Genomic DNA, 21,736 nt, shown 5'->3' with positions numbered 1-21,736 from the left:
CATCCACGAGCTTCTCCAACTCCTCTGATGTGAAGGCAGTGGCCCTTTCCCCAGAGACTCGAGCCATTGTCTCTTCCAGACCGAGGTCACAGCAGCACTTGCAGTGTAGGTCCTCTCCTGTCGAAGATCAGGTATCGAGTGATTGAACAGATAGAAAATGGCGGTCACGTCCGCAGCGGTGCGTACCGTCACCGCCGGCGTACATCGTCATTGGCTCCTGGCACCCATAGGGTTCAATGTTAACCAATGCAGCATTGCGCCGCGTCTTCTACCGCCTACCGCGACGGTGTACAGCGCCAGCGCAGTTACCTCACATCCCATTGTCCCACTTTAGAGGTCAGGCAGCTGCCATTTCAGGGGCCCACATGGCTTCATTTCCAACTGCGTCACACATACCTAGGCCTAGACTCAACACACATACAGGCCACCTTTTGTGTATGATTGGTGTTCTGGGTAAACTGTGGGCATGTACCTCTGAGTTGTTTGACTCTGTGCTCGCTGTTGTCCTTCATAGGCACCGTCCGCTGGGACATGTGAGGAGATGGCGGCATCCTCCGGTGTACCGACCGTTGGTGGACCTGTCGACAATGGAGGAGCGATATTTGATTATCACATATAGGCTTGACCGTGCCACAATCCAGGAACTGTGTACCCAGTTGGAGCTAGACCTGATGTCAGCAATCCGCCATCCCACAGGAATCCCCCCTCAAGTGCAGGTGCTGTCAGTGCTCAATTTCCTTTCAAGTGGGTCTTTTCAAACAACAGTGGCCATAGCATCAGGGATGTCCCAGCCTATGTTTTCCAACGTATTGTCCAGAGTGTTGTCTGCCCTTCTGAAACACATGCGGAGCTACATCGTTTTCCCTCAGGTGGAGGATTTGCCTACAGTGAAAGGTGATTTCTATGCCCTGGGACACATCCCCAACATCATAGGTGCCATTGATGGGACACATGTGGCTTTGGTCCCCCCCACAGGAGTGAACAGGTGTACAGAAACCGAAAGAGTTATCATTCTATGAATGTACAGATGGTATGTTTGGCAGACCAGTACATCTCCCATGTGAATGCCACGTTCCCTGGCTCAGTGCATGACGCCTACATCCTGCGGAATAACAGCATCCCTTATGTGATGGGTCAACTCCAGAGGCACCGTGTGTGGCTTTTAGGTGAGCACCTGGAGGCAAGTCAGTGGGAATGGTTGTCTGGGTCTGGGGATATCCCTCCAGGTTAGTACGTGTCTAACAGTTGTCCCTCACCATTTGCAGGTGACTCTGGTTACCCCAACCTGCCATGGCTACTGACCCCAGTGAGGAATCCCAGGACAAGGGCAGAGGAACACTACAATGAGGCCCATGGGCGAACTAGGAGGGTGATCGAGCGGACCTTCGGCCTCCTGAAGGCCAGGCTCAGGTGCCTCCATATGACAGGTGGATCCCTATTCTACTCACCAAAGAAGGTGTGCCAGATCATCGTGGCCTGCTTTATGCTTCATAACTTGGCTTTGTGACGACAGGTGCCTTTTCAGCAGGAGGATGGTCCAGACGGCGGTGTTGTTGCAGCTGTGGAGCCTGTGGACAGTGAAGACGAGGAAGCAGAGGAAGAAGACATGATCAACAGGGACTCAGTGATCCAGCAATATTTCCAGTTAAACACAGGTAAGATTACAGACCTGCCTACTACATGTACTTTAACACTACTACCTCTCTACTGTGTGTCGTTTTCACCCAGTGTATGGTAACTGAGTTGTTGTCAAAGCCCAGCTCACCTGAGTCCTTGTTCAGTTCTGATGGAGGTTGAAGACAATCCGACCCCACCCTGAAACTGCTTGTTCCAGCACACTTGTTTTTAAAACAGTGCACTAAGAACAGAAGCTCAAGGGAAGGGGGGAAGTGGATAAAATAAAATAAAGAGACAACAGCGTTCTTGCGTTTCCACTGTTGAAGTGCTGCACAAATCTGCGGCCCTCTCTGACTTCTGTAGAAACTGGTGCCTTATGAAACATAAACAAAGAACAGATAAGTACATCCTATTCCTAACTGGGTTCCTGACTATCCCTTTATTTATTAGAAATTTTCTTCTAAAAGTACCTCTTGGATCCTGGTCTCTAGTTTCCAGGTTTGGAATGTGTTACTGCTCTGGGATGTGCTTTCTATTACTCTAAAGCTTCTAAAACATTAAACAAATACCGTTATCAGAATTATCAATATCAAACATTCATCTTAATATAACTAAAGCCTAAATTGCCAATAGCAGACTCACTTTTCCCATATTTCCAGAATCTTTTATAAAACAAATACTGTACTTTTACGTCAAAATACAGCATGTAATTTGTGCAAGTCCTTGATTTACTGTTTGCCTTGCTGTTAATGGTTTCCACGGTTCGATTCTTAAAAGTTCCATAAAAAAATGTTTGCTTCACAAAGTTCCGCAAAGTATTGTTGTAACAAAGAGTTTGAATCACAATGTTCGTGGAAGGTATCTTGTTTCAAATTGTCTATACACGAATCCAGAAATTGTAGTCAAAGTTCTTTCAGGTAATAAAAGTTTTGCACTTACTTGTTGCTGGCAAGAGATACTGATCAGTCTAACCTTGTCTTCTTTCTCTTTTGCAGGTTGCTTGTAGGAGAGAGGCTGAGGCAAGGAGGAACCGGAAACCGGAAGAAGGAAGAGCCAGCAGCTGCGCCCATTGAAGCCAATGAAAGTCTGTAGAGAGCAGGAGTGCCAGCGCCGAGGGATCTGTCCTCAGGTAAGCGGGAGGTAGACGAGCACAAGCACTGGGCGAGGCTCGGGGGCTGCCTTTTATAGACAGGGCTGGGTGTGGTCCTCACATGCTGCACATGTTCTTGAAAGGTGTGCAGAGCTGAGTGTGGTTTGAAGAGCTGGGTGTGGTCCTCACATGCTGCACATGTTCTTGAAAGGTGTGCAGAGTTTCAGTTATTATGCAAATGAGTTAAATTAACACATGGCCTAGAGAGGAGTGTTTTAAAGAAGCCTTGGTAAAAGCAAGGCCCAATGTGTAAACAAAACAGCACATTAAACAACATACACAGAAGCCTAGGGGGGTGGGGAAGGTGAGATAACAAGAAAGGCTTTCAATAGTAAGTTTAAAAGGGAGCTATTACAGAACCCACTAGTGCAGTGAGAGGGGACATGCTCTTTGCTGTGCACAAACCCTAACAGTTGCCCCCCCTCAAAGGCCCTCCTACAGGACGGGGTTTTCCTGGATTTTTTAAATAAAACCGTCTAATCAGCTGTGGGGCATGTACATGTGATGCTGGTTCCCATGAATTCTCAGATTCATCATATCCTTTCCATTCTACTAAATAAAACAGACGTCCACTAATTCTTTTTGAGTCTTTTATGCTTTTCACTTCATATTCTAGATTTCCCTTAATTGGTATGGGTGGAGGTGGTGGTTCAGGTCGGGTTTTTGGATTGTACGGCTTAAGCAAGGACACATGGAATGTAGTATGTACTGGATATTCTTTTGGTAAATCTAATTTTACTGTTACCGGGTTTACTATGGCAGTTATACTAAAGGGTCCAATGAAACGTGGTTGCAGCTTTCGGGATCCCTCTATGTTTAGGTTCTTTGTGGAGAGCCATACCTTGTCACCGATTTTATACATTGGGGCCTCAGATCTGTGTTTGTCTGCTTGTCTTTTCATGCTTTCCTTGTACTTTAATAAATGTTTCCTGGCTTTGTCTTGTATGTCACCTAACCTTGTTAGTCTATCCGTTACTGTAGGTAACAGAGAATCTTCTAACAAAATGGGTATAGCTCTTGGATGATACCCCTGCAAGAAATAGAATGGTGAGCAAAGTAGAGCTGAATGCTCAGTATTATTATAAACAAACTCCGCTACAGGGAGAGCTTCCAACCATTCACTAGAATAATCAGCCAATAAACAACGTAGCGTTTGAAGTAAGGTTTGGTTCAGTCGTTCAGTCTGTCCATCTGTCTCTGGGTGGAAAGCAGTGGATAATGCCACATCTATTTTCAGTTTTTTACATAATTTTTTCAAAAATTTAGAGTTGAACTGGCTCCCTCGGTCTGACACCACTTTGCTTGGCAAACCATGTAAACGCACAATTTCCCTTATAAAAATATCGAAAAATTCTGCCGCCGTGGGTAATTTCCGTAATGGTACAAAATGTGCCATTTTAGATAAAAAATCCACTATAACCAACACTGTTGTGAAAGATTTTACAGGTGGTAAACCTACAATAAAGTCTACGCTCACAGTGTGCCAAGGTTGCTTGGGTGTTGGCATTGGTATTAACAAACCGTCAGGGGCCTTATGAGAAGATTTATGTCTTGCACAAATTGGACAGGTAGTGACAAATTGCTTAATGTCCTTTCTTATAGTGTCCCACCAAAAGTGTTTTTGCACATTTTCCAGGGTTTTTACCCAACCAGGATGACCTGCCAACGGTGAGGCGTGATGCCAAATTATCACCTGTGTTTGTAATTCAGAGGTGGGCACTAACAGCATGTTGTCGTGATACAATAAACCTCGTTGTATTGTGTTATGGGAATCCTTTAACCAATCCTGAGGTGCTATTTGCATGTGTGCATTATATAGATCTGTGATGAAATCCTTCTGTTGTACTGGTGCCAAAAACTTTTGGGGAGGAATAATGGGTTCTCCTATTTTATCTTGTTTCATGTCTGAAGTATGTCCGTATCTAGATAACACATCAGATTGAATTTGTTGTGCACCTGGTCTATAGGTTATTACACAGTCAAATGTGCTAAAAAAATTTAACCAGCGCATCTGACGTGGTGTTAGTGCTTTAAGTGAACCAAAAAACTGTAGGTTCCTATGGTCAGAAAAGATTGTAACTGGGTACTTGGCTCCCATTAAATGGTGCCTCCATTCTGAAAAGGCTACTTTGATAGCTAGTAGTTCCCTTTCAGCCACAGTGTAATTTTGTTCAGCTGGTAATAACTTTTTGGAATAGAAGGCTATAGGATGTAACTGGCCATCTACTGAATCTCGTTGAGAGAGAACTCCTCCTAAAGCTACTTGTGAAGCATCCGCTTCAACAAAAAAAGGCAAGTCAGGATCAGGATGTTTCAGAATTGGGGCTGAAGTGAACTTTTGTTTTAGGAGTTGAAAGGCGTGTGCCGCCTCATCAGTCCAAAGAAATCGTTGCCCTTTCCGCAACAAGGTAGTTATTGGGGCCGCAATGTCTGCAAAATGTGCAATAAACCTCCTATAAAAATTGGCGAAACCCAGAAATTTCTGAATATCTTTTACAGAGGATAGTTCTGGCCAATCAGCAATAGCACTGATTTTCTTTACATCCATAGTTATTCCTTGAGGTGACAGGCAGTATCCTAAAAAGTCCACCTTGCTGACATTAAAAGTACACTTTTCTAACTTAGCAAAAAGATGATTTTCTTTTAACTTTGATAATACTGCACGAACATGTTGGGTATGTTCTTCTGAGTTCTTAGAGTAAATGAGGATGTCGTCTATGTATACTATGACACAAACGTCCAGGAATTCGTGTAGGACCTCATTTATAAAGAACTGAAAGGCCGCAGGGGCATTACATAACCCAAAGGGCATTACTGTGTACTCAAATAAACCAAACTTTGTCTTGAAAGCTGTCTTCCACTCATCCCCCTCTTTTACTCGGACCAGGTGGTAAGCTCCCCGCAGATCTAGTTTAGTGTATACAGTAGAATGTCTTAACTGATCCAACAACACAGGTATTAGAGGAAGAGGATATTTATTCTTTATTGTGGCCTTATTTAGTCCTCTATAATCGATACACGCGCGCAGGGATTTATCCGGCTTCGGGATAAAAAAGAGTGGAGATGACACCGGAGAAGTGGAATGACGGATAAACCCAGACTGTAGTAGGTCATCTAGGTAGGTTCTTAAGTATTTGGTTTCTTCGTCAGTCAAAGCATATACTCTGTTATTAGGTAAAGGGGCCCCTGGGATAAGATCTATATGACAGTCATAAGACCTATGTGGGGGCAGCACACTAGCCTTTACTGGATCAAAGACGTCTTTAAAGTCAGAATATTCAGGAGGGAGACTTGGTTCATCTTGTATAACACTAGCACAGTGTAATACTGTGCTCTGTTCTGTACCTGCTTCTTGATAGCAATTGGTTCTACAGAAAGGGGAATCCAAAGTAACATTTCTATTCACCCAATCAATTTTTGGGTTATGAGTTGTTAACCAGGGTACCCCGAGAATCAAACCAAAATTAGGAGTATCTATCAGATCAAAGCTAATCACCTCTGTGTGCCCGTTCTGACAGACCATAACAAGTGGACTTGTTTGTTTTGTGATTAATCCAGAGGTCAATTCTGACCCATCCACTGCACATACTGCTTCTGGACAAGGCTTTAGGCACATAGGAAGTCCTAAGTTTTCAGCTAACTTATTATCCACAAAATTTCCTGTCGCGCCTGAGTCCAGTAGGACAGGGAGAGAATGCCTCACTTGGGTAGTAACAATTAAAACGACCTGAATTATGAAATGTCTAGGTATGTGCGGTACCATGAAGGCTGCAGCATTAGAGGTTTGATTAAGATGTTTTCTCGAACAAGTACCCTCTCCCCTTGTCGAGCTTAATCGTTTCCCGATTCAGTTGAGGAGGTGGAGGAAACAGCACCCTTTCGTGGATTTTTAGGCTTTACTGGACATTCTCTGGCAAAGTGACCTGCCCTTCCACAATATAAACATAATTGAAGTTTTCTCCTTCTTTCTTTTTCCACTGATGTGAGTGAACCTCTGAGTGTCCCTATTTCCATAGGCTCAGGTTCAGGGAGTTTATTATCTGGGTCTTTCTTCTCGTGTCTAATAAAAGTTAACCGTGATTCCAGTTTGTATTTATCTCCCTTTCTTTCTCCTAGTCTATGTTCTAATTTCACAACTAAATCTACAAAGTCCGAATAGTCTTCTGGCAAATCAACGATATGAGCCAGCGCGTCTTTTAACTCATCTCTCAAACCTTTATAGAAAAGGGAGACACGCTTTTCTTCTGGCCAGTGTGTCTCAGTGAGTAAACGATTAAAACTAGTGAGATAGGTCAATAAATCCTTGTTACCTTGTTTAAGATTTAAAAGCTCATTATCACTTGCCTGCATGAAAGTGTGTTTTGCAAAAAGGCTGGTCATGGTACGTTTAAATTGATTCCAATTATGGAGGATGGGATCATCTCTCTCCACGAAAGGAATTGACCAATTGGCTGCTGTGCCACCCAAATAAGACAAGACGAATGCCACTTTCGTAGCATCAGTAGGGAACTGTTGTGGCTTACAAACGAAGTGTAATTGACATTGATTGATAAAAACATGGAATTTGTTACTATCTCCATGAAAACGTTCAGGTGCTGCTAAGGGCACAGCATTAGGAACATTAACAGTGACCTCAACTGGGGGAGGCAAAGTTGTATGTTTTGATGGCGCCCCTGTCTCTGAGGAGGTTTTAAACAAAGGCGTAAAAGCTGTGTTCCACTGAGATACCCTAAATTTATACCTGCTTAAATCCTGTTTTAAAGAGGTATTCTCCATCTTTAATCTCTCTATTTCCTCTTGCATATGTTGCAAGATGCCAGACACTGATTCATTATGAGCCAAGTCCTCATTTAGGGCCTGCGCCATATCCGTGACGTCAATGCCCTCTATTTCTTCCCCGATATTCATCGTCCACCAGAACTGATTTTTTTTTATTTAAGGCTTGTGCTTCTGTCAAAGCCCAGCTCACCTGAGTCCTTGTTCAGTTCTGATGGAGGTTGAAGACAATCCGACCCCACCCTGAAACTGCTTGTTCCAGCACACTAGTTTTTAAAACAGTGCACTAAGAACAGAAGCTCAAGGGAAGGGGGGAAGTGGATAAAATAAAATAAAGAGACAACAGCGTTCTTGCGTTTCCACTGTTGAAGTGCTGCACAAATCTGCGGCCCTCTCTGACTTCTGTAGAAACTGTTGCCTAATGAAACATAAACAAAGAACAGATAAGTACATCCTATTCCTAACTGGGTTCCTGACTATCCCTTTATTTATTAGAAATTTTCTTCTAAAAGTACCTCTTGGATCCTGGTCTCTAGTTTCCAGGTTTGGAATGTGTTACTGCTCTGGGATGTGCTTTCTATTACTCTAAAGCTTCTAAAACATTAAACAAATACCGTTATCAGAATGATCAATATCAAACATTCATCTTAATATAACTAAAGCCTAAATTGCCAATAGCAGACTCACTTTTCCCATATTTCCAGAATCTTTTATAAAACAAATACTGTACTTTTACGTCAAAATACAGCATGTAATTTGTGCAAGTCCTTGATTTACTGTTTGCCTTGCTGTTAATGGTTTCCACGGTTCGATTCTTAAAAGTTCCATAAAAAAATGTTTGCTTCACAAAGTTCCGCAAAGTATTGTTGTAACAAAGAGTTTGAATCACAATGTTCGTGGAAGGTATCTTGTTTCAAATTGTCTATACACGAATCCAGAAATTGTAGTCAAAGTTCTTTCAGGTAATAAAAGTTTTGTACTTACTTGTTGCTGGCAAGAGATACTGATCAGTCTAACCTTGTCTTCTTTCTCTTTTGCAGGTTGCTTGTAGGAGAGAGGCTGAGGCAAGGAGGAACCGGAAACCGGAAGAAGGAAGAGCCAGCAGCTGCGCCCATTGAAGCCAATGAAAGTCTGTAGAGAGCAGGAGTGCCAGCACCGAGGGATCTGTCCTCAGGTAAGCGGGAGGTAGACGAGCACAAGCACTGGGCGAGGCTCGGGGGCTGCCTTTTATAGACAGGGCTGGGTGTGGTCCTCACATGCTGCACATGTTCTTGAAAGGTGTGCAGAGCTGGGTGTGGTTTGAAGAGCTGGGTGTGGTCCTCACATGCTGCACATGTTCTTGAAAGGTGTGCAGAGTTTCAGTTATTATGCAAATGAGTTAAATTAACACATGGCCTAGAGAGGAGTGTTTTAAAGAAGCCTTTGTAAAAGCAAGGCCCAATGTGTAAACAAAACAGCACATTAAACAACATACACAGAAGCCCGGGGGGGGGAAGGTGAGATAACAAGAAAGGCTTTCAATAGTAAGTTTAAAAGGGAGCTATTACAGAACCCACTAGTGCAGTGAGAGGGGACATGCTCTTTGCTGTGCACAAACCCTAACAGTTGTCCCTTTCCCTTACGATTTCACAGATGTGGGTCCCACTGTGTGACATTTGCTTAGATTTCTCATGGACTAGAGCTGTGTGACATAGGTATGTTGACATTACAATTGAAAGAGCATTTTGACACTGTAATTGCTAATACACTATTTCGAAATCACAGACAGACATCAGATTGTTTTGTGCTTTAAGTGTGTTTATTTAAGTGCTCAATATTGGAGAGGGTAGTGAAATGGTGAGGGGTGATGGTTGAGGAATGTCCATGGCAGAGTCCAGTCTATTAGTCTCACAGGTGCATTGCCCAAATGGGCATAGGAAGTGGAGCTGGGGCAGTTAAAGTATGGACAGGGTGACAAAGTCGGACAGTAGGATTACAATCAGGGTGGTCTAATTTCTTTGCGGGGGTCTTGGCATCGTGCTCTGTCTTTGTCCTGGATCTCAGGGACCGTTTGCAGGGTGGTTCTCCCTCTGCAGGGGATGGGGTGCTGGTGTGGTGGTCCTGTGGCGGGGCGTCCTGTCCACTAGCGCCGGCGGAGGTGGGGGGGCAGTTAATCGTCCTTGCTAGTGTCAGGGGCCCCTTGTAGTGCCACAGTGTCCAACCTGGTGTTGATTACTTCCTTCAGCACCCCTACAATGGTGCCCAGGGTGGAGCTGATGGTTCTGAGTTCCTCCCTGAAACCCATATACTGTTCCTCCTGCAGGCGCTGGGTCTCCTGAAACTTGGCCAGTACCGTTGCCATCATCTCCTGAGAGTGGTGGTATGCTCCCTTGATGGAGGAGAGGGCCTCGGGGCAAGTGGGTTCCCTTGGCCTGTCCGCCCCCTGTCGCACAGCAGCCCTCCCAGTTCCCCTGTGTTCCTGGGCCTCCGTCCCCTGGACCGTGTACCCACTACCACTGCCCCCAGGTCCCTGTTGTTGTTGGGGTGGTGGATTATCCTGGGTTCCTTGTAGTGGTGGACACACTGCTGATTGACGTGTCCTGGAGACGGAGGTATGGGCCCGCTGGGTGGGTGCTGTGCTGGTGTTTCCAGAGGGGGGAAGGTCTGTGGTGGCCTGTGACTGGGTGAGGGGAACCGACTGTCCCGAGGTCCCTGATGGGCCGGGCTGGTCATCTAGATCCAGTTGGACAGAGCTGCTGTCATCACTGTGGGCCTCTTCTGTTGGTGGTGTGGACATGTGTGGACCCTTCTGTCCGGTGACGTTGGGTAGGGGTCCTGCAGGGGTATAAAAGGATGGTTATTACATCTGTGTGTGTCATGGCTTGCAATGGGTGGGTGGCTGTGTACCCCAGTGCTTGCATTCCTGTGTGGGGACCTTGTGTGAGGATGGTTTAGGGGGTTGTATGGGTATGTGCAGTGGGCATGCTTTAGTGATAGGTGTCCATGCTTTGTTGTTGCATGCAGGACTTTGTGTTGGGTTGGGTGGTTTGTGATGTTGGGACATATGTGAGGAGTTGGAGTGCTGGGGTGAGGGTGGGGGTATGTGATGGCATGCAGGTAGGATGGGGGATGTAATAATTAAGATTTGTCTTACCAGAGTCCATTCCTCCACCTACTCCTGCGAGGCCCTCAGGATGCAGCATCGCCAAGACCTGCTCCTCCCATGTTGTTAGTTGTGGGTGAGGAGGTGGGGGTCCGCCGCCAGTCCGCTGAACCGCCAGGTGGTGTCTTGAGACCACGGAACGCACCTTCCCCTGTAGGTCGTTCCACCTCTTCCTGATGTCCTCCCGATATATTGGGTGCTGTCCCACTGCGTTGACCCTGTCCACTATTCTTCGCCATAGCTCCATTTCCTTGCTATTGAGGTGTGCTGCACCTGTGCTACGAATAGCTGTGGCTCTACCCGGATGATTTCCTCCACCATGACCCTGAGCTCCTCCTCCGAGAACCTGGGGTGTCTTTGCCGTGCCATGGGGTGGTGTAGGTGATGTGTGGGGTGGAGTGTGTGGTGTTAAGTGTGCTGATATGTAGTGGAGTGTTGTGTGAGGTGCGTGGAAGTTCTGTGGGTGATGGTGTTGTGTGCCTGGGGATGCTGTTGTTCTTGCTGGTGCTATCTCTCTCTGGCCTTCTTTCGGAATCTTTGGTCGTGGGGGTTTGTGGGTGATGTGGGTGTGGGTTTTATATTGTAATGGGTGTGTGGGAGTGGTGTGTGTATGTGTATCAGGTGTGTGTATTTCGATTTGTCCAATGTGGCTGTGTTTTGTAAGAGTGTGTGTATTTTGAGCGCGGCGGTGTGTACCGCCAATGGAATACCGCGGTTGAAAGACCTCCACGTGGATTCATGTGTTGTGATAGTGTGGCTGTATTTCTGTTGGCGTGACGGTGGAGGTTTTGTTTTCGCCAGTTTATCACTGACCTTTGGTGTGGCGGACTTGTGTGGGTGTCTGAATTTTGGCGGATTCCGAAATGTGCGTCATAATAGCTGTGGTGGAATTCCGCTGGCGGGCGGTGTGTTGGCGGTCTTCTGCACGGCGGTAAGTGGCTTTTACCGCCAATGTTGTAATGACCGCCTTTATGTCTTTCCATGCTAACGCAAAATGGTGGGGTCTTCATAATCCTGACTCTCATCTTTACAATTCTGTTTCTTGCATTGTTCATTATCCTAATCATTGCAGCCCATGCGATTTACCACATTGTATTAAATAAAAACTATTAAAACAGTACTGCATCTTCGTTATTGCCTGTGTTTGGTTGAGACATGATATATCTGTGAGAAATGGGTAATCTCTGTTTAACCACAACACTCCCTGGGATATCATACTTCTGAGTCCATGCGTAACGGCTGCCACAAATCACCTTTAACTGTTTGGGTTTTTTGTGAGGTACTGCTAGTGAGCCGGAGGGTTTAGGATTACAGTTGAAACTTGTTGTAGGATAGGCATAGTCACCCACAAACATAAGTACTGTCATCCTTGAACCAGCAGTCTTGCCCAGAGCAAGAGTCCAAACTACGACACCTCCACCCCCGCCACCCCAACCCCCCCAGTGACATCTGATGACATCAGCACATGATCGGGTGCTGACCTCATCAGAGGTCACCTCCCACTGCGCTGGAAGCATGCTTCCAGTGCGATGCGGAAGAGAAATGCTAAGCATTTCTCTTCCGCTTGGGAAGAGGGGTCAGGCAGAGACATCAAAAGAAAGGAAAGCCTTTTCCTTTCTTTTGATGTAATTCTAAGCATTTCTGCAGCCCGATCGCGATGTGATCGGGCTGCAGAAATGCCCACTAGACACCAGGGATTTTTTTTATTTTTTTATTTGTGTAATAAGGGCCGCTCCCCGGGGGACAATAATATATAGGCCTTTTCTGTCCCAATGGGGGCTGAATCCACCAGACACCAGGGATTGTTTTTTTGTCTTGTGTCATAAGGAGAGTGACCACTTAGGCAAGGGTTGCTACCCTGGGGGTGGCAATAATTTTATTAGGCCTATTCTCTGCCCACCTGGGGGCAAATCGGCCTATATTGATTAGGCCGAGCTGACCCCAGGGGGCAGAAGCGACTAGACACCAGGGATTTCTTTTTACTTATGAAATTGGCATAAGGGGAGTGACCCCTTGGGCAAGGGTTGCTCCCAGGTAGGCAATTTTTTTATTAGGCTTTTTTTGCCCCCCCCGGGGGCATATATCAGCCTAAATTAATTAGGCCACTCTGCCCCAAGCGGGGGACAGAAGCCACTAGACACCCGGGATTTTAAAAAAAATCTATATTGATAAGGGGAGCGACGCCGAAGGCAAGGGTCATTCCCTGGGTGGGGGGCAAATTGTTTTTAGGCCATTTTTGCCACCCTTGGGGGCAGATCAGCCTATTTCTATTAGGCCGACCTGATCCGGGGGGGCAGAAATCACTTAGACACTAAGGATTAGTGTGTGTGTTTTGTTTGCTGTTGGCCATATCTGCCCCATTGGGGGCATCTCGGCCTATCAGAAAGCCCACCAGAGACCAAGGATTTTGTTTTTTTTCAAAATAAGAGGGTGGGGGTATGGCCATACCCCCACCCCAAATAAATGGCGCCAAAGTTGCTCTGCCCACCAGAAGGCAGATGGGGCAATTACCCCCGATCCACACCCTGGGGGGCAGGAATTCTACTAGATGCCAGGGAATAAAAAAAAAAATAGTGTAGTGGTGGCTACCAACCAGTATGGGCATGGTTATGGTCCCACCCCAACTGAAGGGGGGAACAGTCTTTCACCTCTCCCCCACACACTAAAACATCTTATCCCACGGCAAGCAAGAGGACATTTGATTATTTGGGGTTTTGGTTTTACATTTGGGCCATAAGAGCTTGGCTAACTCTCAAACGTCCCACTTGGAATGTGAGGCCTGCTCTTTTTGGACTTTGGGACGCTGCCATGTAGACTAATCCACAAGACCTAGACACATCTGAAAACTAAACATCTGGGTGAGTCCAGGGTGGTGTGCTTCACATGCATCCCACACCATTTTCTCACCCACAATGCCCTCCAAACCTCCAACTTTGCTGGAAATCACACATTTTTTTCCACATTTTCCACATTTTTGTGATGGAACCTTCTGGAATTTGCAGGAATCCCCAAAATTCCTACCACCCAGCATTGTCTGATCTATACCAATAATAATTCTGCCCCACTTGTCAGCCTAATAATTTTTTTTTTCCAAACTTCCCTTTTGGACCTGCTTTGGTTCCCCCTCAATTTCGACATGTTATTGGCTCTTCCCTGTCCTAGGCACTTGGCCCACCTACACAAGTGAGGTATAATTTTTACCAGGAGACTGAGGGGAGCGTTGGTGGTAGGAAATTTGTCCCGGTGCGGTGATCCCACACAGAAATGTAGGAAAAATATGATTGTTTAGCTAAATTTGAGGTTTGCTGAGGAGTCTGGGTAAGAAAACACTGGGGGATCCATGCAAGTCACACCTCCCTGGACTCCCTTGGATGTTCAGTTTTCAGAAATGTCTGGGTTTGGTAGGTTTCCTTGTATGGCTGCTGAGCCCAGGACCAAAAACGGAGATGTCCCTCCCCCCGCAAAAACAGGTAGTTTTGTATTTGATAATTTTGATGTGTCCAGATAGTGTTTTGGGGCATTTCCTTTCGTGGGCACTAGGCCTACCCACAGAAGTGAAGTACCATTTTTATCGGGAGTCTTGGGTGAATGCTAGGTGGAAGGAAATTTGTGGCCCCTCTCAGATTCCAGAACTTTCTGTCACCAAAATGTGAGGAAAAAGTGTTTTTTAGGTCAAATTTTGAGGTTTGCTATATATTCTGTGTAACAGAACCTGATGAGAGCCCCACAAGTCACCCCATCCTGGATTCCCCTAGATGGCTAGTTTTAAAAAATGCACAGGTTTGATAGGTTTCCCTAGGTGCCGGCTGAGCTAGAGGCCAAAATCCACAGCTTGGCACTTTGCAAAAAACAGCTCTGTTTTCTTTGGGAAAATGTGATGTGTCCATGCTGTGTTTTGGGGCATTTTCTGTTGCAACCACTAGGCCTACCCACACAAGTGAGGTACCATTTTTATCGGGAGACTTAGGGGAATGCTGGGTGAAAGGAAATTTGTGGCTCCTCTCAGATTCCAGAACTTTCTGTCACCAAAATGTGAGGGAAAATAGTTTTTTGGGCAAATTTTGAGGTTTGCAAAGGATTCTCAGTAACAGAACCTGGTGAGAACCCCACAAGTCACCCCATCCTGGATTCCCCTATGTGTCTAGTTTTAAAAAAATGCACAGGTTTGGTAGTTTCCCTAGGTGCTGGCTTAGCTAGAGGCCAAAATCCATAGCTAGGCACTTTCCAAAAACCAGCTCTGTTTTCTTTGGGAAAATGTGATGTGTCCACGTTGTGTTTTGGGGCATTTCCAGTTGTGAGTGCTAGGCCTACCCACACAAGTGAGGTACCGTTTTTATCAGGAGACTTGGGAGAACGCTAGGTAGAAGGAAATTTGTGGCTCCTCTCAGATTCCAGAACTTGCTGTCACCAAAATGTGAGGAAAAAGTGTTTTTTGGCCAAATTTTGAGGTTTGCTAAGGATTCTGGGTAACAGAACCTGGTGAGAGCCCCACAAGTCACCCCATCCTGGATTCCCCTACGTCTCTAGTTTCAAAAAATGCACAGGTTAGGTAGTTTCCCTAGGTGCCGGCTAGGCTAGAGGCCAAAATCTACAGCTAGGCGCTTTGCAAAAGACACATCAGATTTCAATGTAAAAATGTGATGTGTCCATGTTGCGTTTCCTGTCGCGAGCATTAGGCCTACCCACGCAAATGAGGTACCATTTTTATCTTGAAACTTGGGGGAACACTGAAGAGCAAAACAAGTGTTATTGCCCCTTGTCTTTCTCTACATTTTCTCCTTCCAAATGTAAGACAGTGTGTAAAAAAGAAGTCTATTTTAGAAATGCCCTGTAATTCACATGCTAGTATGGGCATCCCGGAATTCAGAGATGTTCAAATAACCACTGCTTCTCAACACCTTGTCTTGTGTTCATTTTGGAAATACAAAGGTTTTCTTGATAACCTTTATATTTCAGCAAATTAATTGCTGCATACCTGGTATAGAATGAAAACCCATTGCAAGGTGCAGCTCATTTATTGACTCTGGGTTCATAGGGTTCTTGATGAATCTACAAACCCTATATATCTCTGCAATCAGAAGAGTCTAGCAGACGTAACAGTATATTGCTTTCAAAAATCTGACATCGCAGGAAAACGTTACAGAGTAAAACGTGGAATAAAATGGCTGGTTTTTTTCACATCAATTTCAATATATTTTTATTTCAGCTGTTATTTTCTGCAGGAAAACCTTATAGGATCTACACAAATTACCCCTTGCTAAATTCAGAATTTTGTCTACTTCTCAGAAATGCTTAGCTTTGTGGGATCCAGCATTGTTTTTCCACCCATTTCTGGCACTAACTGGAAGGAGGCTGAAACCACAAAAAATAGTCAAAATGCGGTATGTCCCAGTAAAATACCAAAATTGTGTTGAAAAATTGGGTTTTCTGATTCAAGTCTGCCTGTTCCTGAAAGCTGGGAAGATGGTGATTTTATCACCGCAAACCCTTTGTTGATGCCATTTTCAGGGGAAAAAACCCAAGACTTCTTCTGCAGCCTTATTTTCCTATTTAAAAAAAAAAAACATTTTCGCTGTATTTCTTGGTCTCCTTCAGGGGAATCCACAAACTCTGGGTACCTCTAGAATCCCTAGGATGTTGGAAAAAAAGAACCCAAATCTGGCATGGGTAGCTTATGGGGACAAAAAAGTTAGGAGGGCCTAAGCGCGAACTGCCCCAAATAGCCAAAAAAAGGCCTGCCAGCGAAGGGGTTAAAGTTTTGCAGCTACTGCTGCTGGCGAGGAGCAACGCTACTCCGCCATAGCGAAGGAGCCACTGCTGAGTTTAATTAATGCTTTGATATTGTCTCACCACTATAAAGTACATATACTGTAGTCTGCCTTTACTTTGAAGATAGAAGGATTTTTCTACTTCCAAAGGACATCATTGAATATGCATATTGCCAAAGGTGCCGCATTTAGAAAAGACTTAAAAAACTGACAGTTCTCTTTGACATAGCTGCACTTTAAGAAGGAGATGCTTAGTGGAAATACAGCTTAGACTTAAAATATATCTGTAAGATTGGATTGTGTGTGCCCTGAAATACAAAATGAAAAAAAGTTATTAAAAAAAATGCTTAAGAGTAAAATCGTAAATCCGGTTCTAAACTAGAACACTTCACTTCACTCAGGAAGCAAAATTGTCAATCCCAGCAGTAAGCACTATTAAATCATCTATATAACGCTTTTACGATAAATCAATTTACATTTGTGCCGAAACACTGAAAACCTGCGGTATTACTTCAAGGCCTTGGCACTTAAACACATTGCCTATACTAATTTTTAAAATGTTTTATGTGACCTGCTTAAGGATCATACCGTTCAAAGCAAAACGTTAGTCTTGCCCCCCAAGCAAAGTATTGAAGCTTCCTGAATTGTTCAGACTGCCTACACAAAGGTGACACAACTTCAGATTTTCACATGTAGTGCGCCCACTGAATAGGTTATGAGTAAGAACCTCGCTGGATTTGCCTCACAAACGACAACTCATGTTTTAAGTCTCATAACCCTTCAATTTGCATTGAAGTTTCACTAAGGTCATTCTATCAGCATGAGATGCGAAAGTCTTCTCTACCGTGAGTCTATGTAGGTAGGGTTATATCTCTGCAGCCGCAATCTCTTTTAAGAGTTAACCACACAAGGGTCCTGTCACGTGTCCTCTTTGAGTTTATGACAAGCAGCCTAGTCTTGTGTTTCATCTTACATTTATTCAAACCATAGTTGTTTTTATTGATTTCATTTTTTCCTTAATCGAAAGTACACAGGGTTTGTCTTTTTCCTGACAGACGTGTACGAATTTTAGTGTCACACTGAGAATTACTATTGACAAACCTAACAACCCCATTCCTTTCCCTCCCATAGGACACCGCTGTGATCTTCTACATCACTATGGTCGTCCAATCCACCATCATATTGCTGCTTCTGATGAAGCTGAAATGAAGGTTTTACATTTATTTGACGCATAAACGTAGTGCTGCAATAATCATGTGTGACTTTAACCGAACTAATAAAGATTGTACGGGGACAAAATGTGCCCTCAGAATAGTTTGCCAACATTTATAAGCGTGCTTTATATAACGTGATGTATTAGAATTGCACTAGATTGCAAAATCGTAAACGTGTGCTATGATTTGCTTGTTTGAAATGTTTTAGCTTAGCATTACTTTAGTGCAGGCTTCGGCCTAGTAGCCTGGTCTCACGGTTTAGATGCTCGTATTTTTCCAATGTGCTATTAAACGTGTATTTCTGCTTGAAGCTGTACTTTTCCACTGAGATCGTTCACATGCTTATCTTAAGGTTTCGTGCCAGCCTGGCATTTTTTCTCTTTGCTCCAAGGTCAATCTGTAGGTGCGGACAATGGAAGCTCAGAAAATGAGTTAATTGGTATAAAATGTTGCAACTTGCGTACCCGTCTCCAAGGATAATGTATGCTTAAGTAAAAGCTTGAGAACTGTTGTTTTTGATTGGACAATTTGAAGCTAACCTATGAACCCTCCAATGGAAGACCCTACTGGATTTGAACTGTTGTCTATTTAAACCAGGTGCACGAGAAGAAAGTAGCTATTACCAGCCCGATACCCGCCATTTTGCAGGACATTGCAGCTATTATGGCCCACCTTGCTGCGACGCCATTTTGAGAGACTTTGATGCTTTCTCTAATCGAGAGAAAGAGACTTAAATGATTCTTACCCTAGAGACTTTAACTTTGATTTGTCCCTTTGCATGAAGTAGTAGTTTATCTTGCCGCTGTGAGGCAACTGCCCCGTCCACCCCTGCCCCTTTGCCCCGTCCCATGCTGATCGAGAAACGGTACCTGTGAGACGAAGACTTCCTTGAATGCTGATTGAAATTGGTAAATATGAAAGGAAATTGTACAATTGCATTGTGTTTCTTTTAGGTAACCAACTGCTGATTTTTGATAAGAGCCCTAGTTAGGAGTTTTCTAAATTAATGTTGCTAAATTGTTTTTGCATGAAGTCCCACATGCCGATGCTGATTTGAGGTTAGATGAGGATTCCTTTTGTTGCACGATGCAATTTGAGACCTTGTTATGCTGACTAAATGTATGCAATTAGCTCATTACAGATTATAGTTCTAGTGATTTGCATTGCTATTATCGAATGCCTAGTTATTCAAATGCTGCATAGATTGCACCTGTTTCGCCGTTACGGACAGCTATTAATGTTCATATATGTTTATCATTTGGTGTTGAGACACATCTATATTGTGCTAGCTTTGTTAATATAGGGGAATAAATTCACTAACTTTGAATAAACTGGTGTGATTATTCCTGACTGAAAGGTCAGGGTTCGCCGAAATGTATTCTGGGTTAATTGTTAAGTGTTATGTTGATCAGGGTATTGCTTATGTTCGTTATTGATTATTGGTTTGATTAAATTGACTGATTAAGGGTGGAGAGGGTCCCACTTAGCCAAAAGATTCATCGGCCTAAAGAGCGTCCAAAATACAGGTAAAGTACTAATACGGAACGCTCTATCAGTAGATGGTAGCAGAGGACGGTTTCGCCTTTTGGGACCCCGTACTCTTAAAGTACATGGTGTTGAATTAACGGTTACGCCCTTTGAGACCCCACTCGAGAAGTTGAATTAGATTTTCTTGGATAAAACAGATTGAGAGAATGATGATGGGCTAAGTCCACCGCGACTTTCCCGGGATCTCGGAGCTTGCGAATGAAGAGAATGGAGGTGTGAGATCAGCGTCGGCGGTACTAGTGATGGTATGAGTGAAGTTAGGGTTTTGCGCTTGCACAGCTTATTGCCGCAGATTGTGTGAAAAAGGTTGCGAGGACTTTAGAGAATAGCGGAGGTGCGACTCCGAGTGTAGAAGTAGAGAAGTCGTCGAACTTCATAGAAATAGCGGAGGTGCGACTCCGAGTGTAAGAGTAGGGAAGTCGTCGAACTTCATGTGCATGTGGCGCTTCGTGCATAAAAAGGTCCACGTGGTTGTTGTTGTTGAGACGGGCCCTGCGAGGTCAAGAGACTCCGGAGTATGTTGAAAAGTGTATGAGACACTTGTTTATGTCGTGGTCTGGTCGGTTTAATAGGTTGACCGGGCGTGGTCAACGAGTCGGTACGTGTGTCAAGGGAGTGAAAGAAACTTCGACTTCGGGCTTTGACAAAATTCTAAGTGCACTAGAATAGATCATTGACAAGTTGAGAGCAGAGTCTGCGGGCCAGATTTGCTTGCGAAAGTGGGGACCGAGAAAGATGGAATAACTGCAGAGGCTAGTGAAAAATCCCTAAGGTCCTGAAGCGATTGTGTTACCCCTCCTGTAGTAAACCGACAGATCTGTTTTATATTTTTGGTAGCTCGCGATACATGCCAGAAGTTGTTACGAGAGGAGCTGAGTGAAGGAGGATTAGCCGCGAGGCTTTGTCAGCCGCAGTGTGTGTGAGTGTGACGTCACTAGGAGCCGCTCTGGGATAGGTTGGTTGCAGAGAAGGGTCGCGCACGGATTGGACGCAGTCCGTGGGGCTCGATTGAAAGGGGAAAGGCAAGCGAAGAGTATTCCGGGAATTAAAGTCACCTATTGATTACATATTTTGTGAAATAAAAGACGAGAAAAATGAAATTTTTTAAAGCATTAAAGAGTGCGATGAAGGGAGAGTCTTACATTAAAGCGAGCGTAGGAGAGGAAACGCCGCCCGAAGGCACACCAGCTTACATTGTAATGGAAGAGAAGGGGGTAGCTCCGTGTCTTTGGCTAAAGCAATGGCACAAGCTGACAGAGAAACATGGGAGCGTAGCGTTCCCGATCCATGGGACATTCAATATAAGGATCCTAGAGAATTTGAGATTCGCGATGTACGACATGAAGGTACCTCCAAGGCCAGCGCAGTTTGAGGCTCTAGCGATTTGGGAACTGATGGCTAGACAGCAGCAGCAAAATAAGTTCGAGACTAGGATAAGGAAGGTAGAAAAGACACTAGCGGACGCTAGGTGGGATAATGCACAGAAGGTGTGTAGGTCAGATGTATTGCAGGGGATAAAATTGTTTCCCGCAATTACTAAGGAAGAAAAGGAGACAGGTAAGAAAGCTACCTGTAAGACAAACAGGAGGTGTTCCAAGGATAGAGAGGACGAGGAAAAGTTGAGAAGAGAAGAGGAGTTAGAGGATGAGGAGTTAATCATGCAATTGTTGAACGACCGTCCACCACCTTATGCAGAGAGTGGACAAGGTCCAAGTACCAGTTCTGCCCCTCCGGCACCGGTACAGAACAGTGAAACCCAGAGTTCAGGAGCATCATCGGGATCTAAGGACCCGAGTTTACTGTTCACCCCACAGATACCGCAGGTTAGGAGAATATATCCAGATGTGCCCATGTTGAAACCGGCAGAAAATTATCAGCCACAGGCCCCAAGGTACTACAGCAGTGACAATAGTACGGGAATGATTCTAGATCCAGCCGCAATGGGAGGACAGAATGGTCACAACCCAACAATGGCACAAGCTGAATCAACCCAGTTTTTGATGCCTCAAAAGCAGATGCAGGGGGGAAACGCACATGCTCAAATGACGGGGAGTCAGATGGACATGCCGGCAATGATGACCCATAGTGTGGGAATGAACATGTCTCAGAACATGGGGAATGCACAGAACCCAGATGCGATATCACTACCCATTACTGTAGGTCCGCCGGTACCTTTGTACAGTCAGCCTAACTTAGGAATGAGCGGCCAGGGATCAATGCTGCAGAGTGGGACAGAAAGGAGGTGCATAGAAAACACTCCAGGGATAACTCCAATAGCGGCTCAGCCAACCGGATCTGGGTCCTTGATGGAGTTTAGTCCCATATGTGCTCAGTCGGCAGTGGTGAGGTCGAGCCCCCCACTGATAATACCTCTAACATCGAACACTGAAAAGTTGCCGCAACCATCAATGGCAGTCGATGTGAATGCTACACTGATGGGGTTGAATGCGCAACAGCTGACACAGTGGTTCAACAGTCTGAATTCCACACAAAGTTCAGCCAGTGGGAAGGGAGAAGATTA

Source organism: Pleurodeles waltl, chromosome 12 (genome assembly GCF_031143425.1).
Source record: "Pleurodeles waltl isolate 20211129_DDA chromosome 12, aPleWal1.hap1.20221129, whole genome shotgun sequence".
Lineage (NCBI taxonomy): Eukaryota > Metazoa > Chordata > Amphibia > Caudata > Salamandridae > Pleurodeles > Pleurodeles waltl.
This window is presented reverse-complemented; position numbering follows the sequence as displayed.